General features: G+C 33.9%; 1 pseudogene; it reads left to right on the forward strand.

Moving 5' to 3' along the window:
- Window positions 1-255: 255 nt before the first annotated feature.
- Window positions 256-6,969, forward strand: LOC100617258 (bifunctional purine biosynthesis protein ATIC-like; annotated as a pseudogene).
- Window positions 6,970-7,660: the final 691 nt, after the last annotated feature.

Here is a 7,660-nt window from a genome sequence, read left to right on the forward strand (position 1 = left end):
TCTGCTGGAAGCTAATTGGACTGTGCCTCAGGATTATTGAAGAGAAATGGTGGTAACTCATGTTGTTAACATTTCTCATCCCTAAATCTAATACTCAGATGTTCCCCCAAGAGACTGAGAGGAAGGAGAATCTTTTCTCTAAGATGTATAGTGTGTTTTTCCAAGTCACTCTGTGAGCTTTTTTTTGAGGACCAGATATAATTTGTAACTTTGGATTCCTGAGTTCTATTTAAATAGGAGCTGTTTATTGAAGAAATGTTTGATCTTACACAAGGACAGGCTTGTACTGTAGAAAAAGCAAAAGCAGATGTCAGGGAATTACCCCTGACTAACTCAGCCATGCTGAGAAATGATGGCATCTTGGGAGGTTATGGTAGTATAGTGGAAAGAATCATTGGGTAATGTTGGGCAAGTCAACCACCACTTTTCAGTTTTCTTATAAGTAAAGTAAGGAGGATGAAGTAAATTACTTTGAAGATTCCTTCCAGTACTACATCTAGGACCCTGTGTGAGTCTCTGTGTGATGGAGCTGAATTAAAGCAAAGGCTCCAGCTAATATTTCTAGGTGAAAACTACTGATGAAGCAATTTCTTAATGAAACAGCCCTCACACGGGTAGGAATGGTAATGGTCAGTTTGGACTTCATTGTCCTTCTTGGTAAAATGTGTTATAAATGCAAAGGAACTAAAAAGAAAATCTAAGTGATTCCATAGAATCAAGGAAACAGATATCATCATATTTAATAGTAGTTCAACTACCTCTGTGCTTATTTTTCTTTATTTTTAAAAGCCTTTACCTTCTATCTTAACTCCTGTTCTAAGACAGAAGAGCAGTAAGAGCTAGGCAATCTTAGGTTTAAGCCCTCAGTCACACAGCTAGTAAGTATTTGAAGTCAGATCTGAACCTATTTCCTCCTGAGTCCAGGCCTACTGCTCTCTCAATGGTGCTACCTAACTGCCCCTCCTGTGCTTACTTTCAAAGGCAATTCATGTATATGAGGGAAATCTGAAGGTTACACTGCAACTACGGAAACACCAAAATGTGCTTGAAAACAGAAATTTCTGATCAATCATCCATATGATGACAAAAACTAAATTCAATAGATATGTAAGGAGCAGCTAGGATATGCCCAGATCTTTTTTATGAGGAGTAGAGAAGGGAGACAGCTGGCCTTGGAATGAGTAGGTACAGGTACTAATCTGAGCTTTGTCAGCCACTTATTGTGATCTTAGACAAGCCATTTCCCTTCTATGGGCTAAAGTAATTTTTTTCCCTCATAAAAAGGAGGGACTAGACAAGATGACTTCTAAGGCTCATTCAATACAGACTTTCATGATTCTAAGTATATGTGATAAGATCATTGATCTTAAAGAACTTATTCCCTGTGCATAGAAACTTTGAGATATTTGAAACAACTTGGCAGCAGATAACCTTTCATTCACTGGATAGAGTGCTGGACCTGTGGTTAGGAAAACTTGAATTCTATTCCATCTTCAGACACTACACGTATGACCCTAAGTGAGTCACTTAACTTTTATTTGCCTCAGTTTCATCATCTATAATAATAGTATTTGCTTTTCAGAATTGTTGTGAGGATCAAATGAGTAAACTGCAAAGCATCCATGAGACATAAAGAAACATTAAAACAAAATCAGAAGTATGAAAAATTTAAAAGAAAATGTGAAATATCTCCTTGGAAAAACAACTGTTCTGTGAAATAGATTAAGGAGACACAATTTAAGAATTATTAGATTACCCAAATAAATCAATAAAATAACCTAGACATCATATTTCAAGAACTTATGATGATGATGATGTGTTCCAACAGCATTCTATTTCAAAGAAATGTAATATTACATATACAATACAAAAATATAAAAGAAATCCCTCAGAAATTACAGACTCAAACTATAAGCAGTCAGATCTTTCATAAAATAATTGGGAAGACAAACTTCTCTTGTATTTTCAGTTCCTAAAATGGGCTAGTTGTCTATAAAGAAATAGGCTTATAAATGAGTGTTTTATATACTAGCTTTGTAATGAGAATATTAACATTGCTTAAACTCAAATTGATTTCCACCACATCTGTAACTTAATTGTACTGAAAATATTTCAAGAAAGTATTAAGGAAAATTGTTCCTGTACCCTAGAATCAGTGGGCAAAATAGAAATGCAAAGAGTCCACTGATCACCTCCAGAGGGAGATCCTAAAAAAAGAAAATTCACAGGATAATTATAACTGAATTCCAAAGCTCCCAGGTCAAGAAGAAAATATTCCAAACACCCAATAAGAAACAAATCAAAACTCATGGAGCCACACTGCAGATAACACAATATTTAACAGCTTCTAGCTTTAAAAAATCAGAGGGCTTAGAATGTGATATTAAGGAGGGAAAAGGTTATGGGATTACAACCAAGAATTATATATCTAGCAAAATTGAGTATGATTTTTCTGGGGGTGTGATGTGAGAATGATATTTAGGGAAAAGGATTCTTTCAAATATTCTTAATGAAAATATCAGTACTGAATCAAAAAAATTAATTTCAAATACAAAACTCAAGAGAAATATCAAAAGGTCAATATGAAAGAGAAATTGTAAGGAATTCAATAATGTTAACCTATTACATTACTACATGAGAAAGAAGTATTTATGCCTCTTGAGAATTTTATCATTTAGGAGTATACATGGAGGACACGGTTATGATTTGAATACAATTGGATAATTTCAAAACAAAATACATTAAATGAAGGGATGACAAAGAAGGATGCAATGGTAGAAAGGGGAAAGGGAGAAGAGAAGTGGGATGGTAATAATTATCTTACAAAAAAGAAGTACAAACGAAGGAGTTTTTACAGTGGAGGATAAGATATGGGGAGGCAATTTTGGAAACTTATTCTCATTAGACTGACTCAAAGAGTGAATAAATAACACACATACTAAGTTGGGTACAGACATCTATCTTGCCTTATAGGGAAGTAGAAAGGGAAGGAATAAAAGGAGGGGCCAATAGAATGGAGGACATATTGAGGGAAGTGGTGGTCTGAAGCAAAACAGACTTTGTGGAGGGATAAGGCAGTGGAGAGAGAGAGAGAGAGAGAGAGTAGGATAGAACATGATACGATTGGATAGGATTGGATAGGCCAGGACAGAATAGACCAGGATACAATAGGATGGAAGGAAATAGAAAACTCACTGATAAAATGGAACTATATGGAAGAGTAAAATGAAAAACAGAATTTAACAATATGTTGTTTACATAGAACACACTTGAATCAGAGACACACATACAGAGTAAAGGCAAAGGACTAGAGTATAATCTGGAATACTTTAGCTGAATTTAAAAAATACAAGGATAGCAATCTTAATCTCAGAGAAAGGAAAAGCAAAATTCAATCTAATTAAAAAAGAAAATCAGGGAAACTACATTTTGTGAAAGATACCACTGAGGGGACAGCTGGGTAGCTCAGTGGATTGAAAGCCAGGCCTAGAGACAGGAGGTCCTAGATTCAAATATGGACTCAGAGACTTTCCAGCTGTGTGACCCTGGTCAAGACACTTGACCCCCATTGCCTAGCCCTTACCAATCTTCTGCCTTGGAACCAATTCACAGTATTGATTCCAAGATGGAAGGTAAGGGTTTAAAAAAAAAAGATACCACTGATGCTAAAATAATTTCAATAATAGACATATATTACCAACTGATCTATTAACCAAGTTATTTTTAATTGAATTGTTTTAATTTTACTAATTAAATGAAATTTTATAACTTTCAACATGTGTTTTCCAAAATTATAAAATCCAAATCATCTCCCTTTCTTCCCTCCACTCAGATATGGTAAGCAATTTTGATCTATCCAAATAAAGGAAAAATTAAATTCATTTCAGGAGGAAACAGGCAGAAAAACCATTTTGGAATGGGACCTCATATTTTCCCTTTCAGAACTTAGGCAAATCTAACAAAAAATAAGTAAGAATGAAGTTAAGGAGATGAATAAAATTTTACAAAAGTCTGATAATATAGAACTCTTGAAAAAGATGAATGGCATTAGAGAAGAATATACCTTTTTCTCAGTGACACATTACACACAAAAATCAACCATGTATTAGGGCATAAAAACCTTACAACCAAAAGAAGAGAAGCATAGTTATTAAATACATCCTTTTCATAACATAATGCAATTAGAACTACATTCAAAAAGGACAATGAAACATATCATAATTAATTGGAAATTAAATTTAATTCTTAAGAGTGCTTCAATGAAAGAACGAATCATAGAAACAATCAATAATTTCATTAAACAGAGTGACAACAATGATATAACATATCAAAATTTATAGGATACAGCCAAATAGACACATAGGGAAAAATGTGTATCTCTAAATGCTTACATCAATAAAATAGAGATAAGGAAGGTCAACAAATTGGACATACAGCAACAACAACAACAACACAACCAAGACAAAGAACAAATTAGAATTCTCCAATTAAACACCAAATATTGAAGGAAATCAAATCACCAGTATCAAAAATAAAAAGAATTTCACCACAAGTGAAGAAGAAAATAAAGGAATTATTAGAATCCAATTCTCCCAATTATATTTCAATATATTTCACAATCTAAGTGATTGGATGAATATTTAAAAAAAATATAAATTGCCCTCATTAAAAGAACACATAGAATATGTAAATAACCCTACACAACAAGAAGAAAAAGAAATAACACAACCAATAAATGAGATCTCTAAGAAAAAAATCCCCTGGACTAGATGGATTCATAATGAATTCCTTTCTTGTTTAGTCATAATGTTCTATTCTTCTTGACCCCATCTAGAGTTTTCTTAGTAAAGATACTGGAATGGTTTGCTATTTCCTTCACAGACTCACTTTACACATGAGTAAACTGAGATAAACAGGCCTAACTGATTTTCTAGGATCACATACAAGTTAGTAAGTGCCTGAGTCCCTATTTTAATCCAGGCCTTCTTGACTATAGGTCCAGAACTCTAACCATTGTGCAACCTACTTGCCAAGTGATTTCTACCCTTTAAATTTAAATTGCACATTTAAAGTGCAATTAATTCCAATATTACATAAACTATTTGGGAAAATAGTCAAATAAGTCCAATCAAATTCCTTTTTTGACACACATATTATTGATTACTTAAACCAAGAAGAGCAAAACCAGATGGGGAATAGTGGGAAATATTATAGATGAATTTCTTTAACAAATACTTATGAAAATGTTTAAATAAAATGCTACTTCACTTACTGCTACCACAATCATCCAGCTCCTCTTTGACCTTTGAGAGACCACACTTGTGAACAGCATTTAGACAGCCTCTACCTGCCTGACTGCCTGCCAGCTTCATCTTACTTAGTCTTTGTCAAGACAGGACTTTTGTATCTCACCAAAACTCTGAATTTGGTTGATTTGGAACTGGTTGCTTTTGGAAGTAAAGGAAAACTGTCAGAGATGCTGACCTCACTGTCAAAGATGTTTCTAAATTGACAGAATTTCCAAAAATGTTAGGTCTTGTGAAAACATGGTATCTTGCAGTTCAAGCTAGAATCTAGGCTTGTAACCCTCTAGAAGATCAAGCTGACATGAACAGACTTGTTTTCAGTCTTAAAAAAATCATTTTATTCTATACCACTTTGTGAAGACTGTGGCTTCTCCAAATATAATCTGCAAAGAAATTGTTGAAGAAATATAACTCTGATACTAAAGTTACTACTATGGAAACTAGTCAGTAACATTAACAGCCTTTACTTACACTACTCAGTATGACAAGCAATATCAGATTATTTCAGGAAGGAATACAGTAAAAGAATATCTCAGATTCCTTTAAGATATGGGTTTAACCCTCACCAAAACCCTATAAGGTTATAAACAATGGAACCCAAACTTCCTCTTATAGTACTGAGTGGATGTTCTGGGTTTATAAATCTGTGTGATACCTTGAATGTCCAACAACTGGTTAAAAGTCAGTCCAGGGGAGTTACCATTGCAATACCAGTTAGTGAGAAAGATGCTAAAGCTTGCATGGTTCATGATCCCTACAATCGCTTTCTCCATTGCCAACTGGATATGCAAGAGCAGAAGAAGCTAATAGAATGCCATCATTGGTAATTTTATTGCTGTATTTGATGTCTGTGATGCCACTACTGCTAAAGTTATCTCCACAGAGATAACTGGTGGTATTATTGCACCTAGATATGAAGAGAAAGACTTCTTCCTCTCCAAAAAGAAAAATGGAAATTACTGTATACTTTAAGAGGATGAAACTTAACTCTGGATTAAAACTAAATCAGAAGAGGAATAATGGTGCTATTGACAAGTTATTCTTTAGCAATATTGTTACAAAGCATAAAGATTTTCCTGAACCTGCTGTCAGAGACCTCATTGTAGTTACTATTCTGTCAAGTACCTTCAGTCCAATTCAGTGGGCTACCTTAAGAATGATCAGGTAATTGGTATTGAAGCAGGGCACCAATCCCAAATACACTATACAGGCCTTTCAGATGATACAGCAAACAAATGGTAGCTCTGACATCCTCCCCCTGTTCTTTCAATGATTTTTTTTCTTTCAATAAAATTTAAAGCTGTAGTAAGGAGGAGAAACCTCTAATGCAATTGATCAATGTGTAACTGGCATCATTGGTGAGCATGATTTGGTCAACTGGGAAGCAATGCTTGAGGAAAATTCCTAAACTGTTAACTGAGATAGAAAAATAGGAATGGATTGATATGTTGAAACAATTGTCTATCAGCTCAGCCTTTTTTCTCTTTTAGGGGTAATGTAGACAAGGCTATAAGATTGTAAGAGGAGTAATGCAGAGGTTATTGTGGACCCCTCAGGTTCCACTGCTGACCACATTGTCATGGTAATACATTGAGTTTAGAATTACATTTATTCATATAAATTTTCAACCTTTTCATTCTGATGCATATTTTTATAGATTATTTACAAATATATATTAATAATTGTAGACAATCATGATAATGATGTACATGAAAAATTTTAATGGATCTTTTAAAAATAAAAATAAAATTCTATCAAGAAGATTATAGTAATATCACAAGGATCATACACAATGACAAGATTGGATTATACCAGTATTAAAGATATATCTCTATATACAAATATAAGGGACTGTACCTGTATAATTAATCACATTAATTAAAAACTACATGGTTTGTTCACTATATGCTGAAAAAGATTTTAATTCCTATTAAAACACTAGAAAACACATAAATAATTGGGTATTTCCTTAAAATGATGAGTAAAATCTATCTAAAACCATCAACAAGCATTATCTGTTAAAGGGATAGATAAACTGCAAGCTTTCCTAATAATATCATAGGTGAAGCAAGAATGTCTCTTAGCACCACCACTTTGCTCATTGACTTATTAGAGCTCTTGCCTGACAAAGGAGGGTGGTGAATGTCTATCTAATTATTGTAAGAATGATAAGAACAAGTATGATTCTATTCCAAATTATTCTCCTTCCTTATTTCCCCCTTCCTTAAGCTGGTCTTCTTAATTTTACTTTCAAATGAGAGAAACTGGGTGTGTCTCACTTACTGGGTACAACTGGCATAAGTTAAAGCAAATGTCACTGAAGGCGCCAAGCACCATTTAATCTGCATACTAGT

The sequence above is a fragment of the Monodelphis domestica genome, chromosome 3, assembly GCF_027887165.1.
Source record: "Monodelphis domestica isolate mMonDom1 chromosome 3, mMonDom1.pri, whole genome shotgun sequence".
NCBI classification, from domain to species: domain Eukaryota; kingdom Metazoa; phylum Chordata; class Mammalia; order Didelphimorphia; family Didelphidae; genus Monodelphis; species Monodelphis domestica.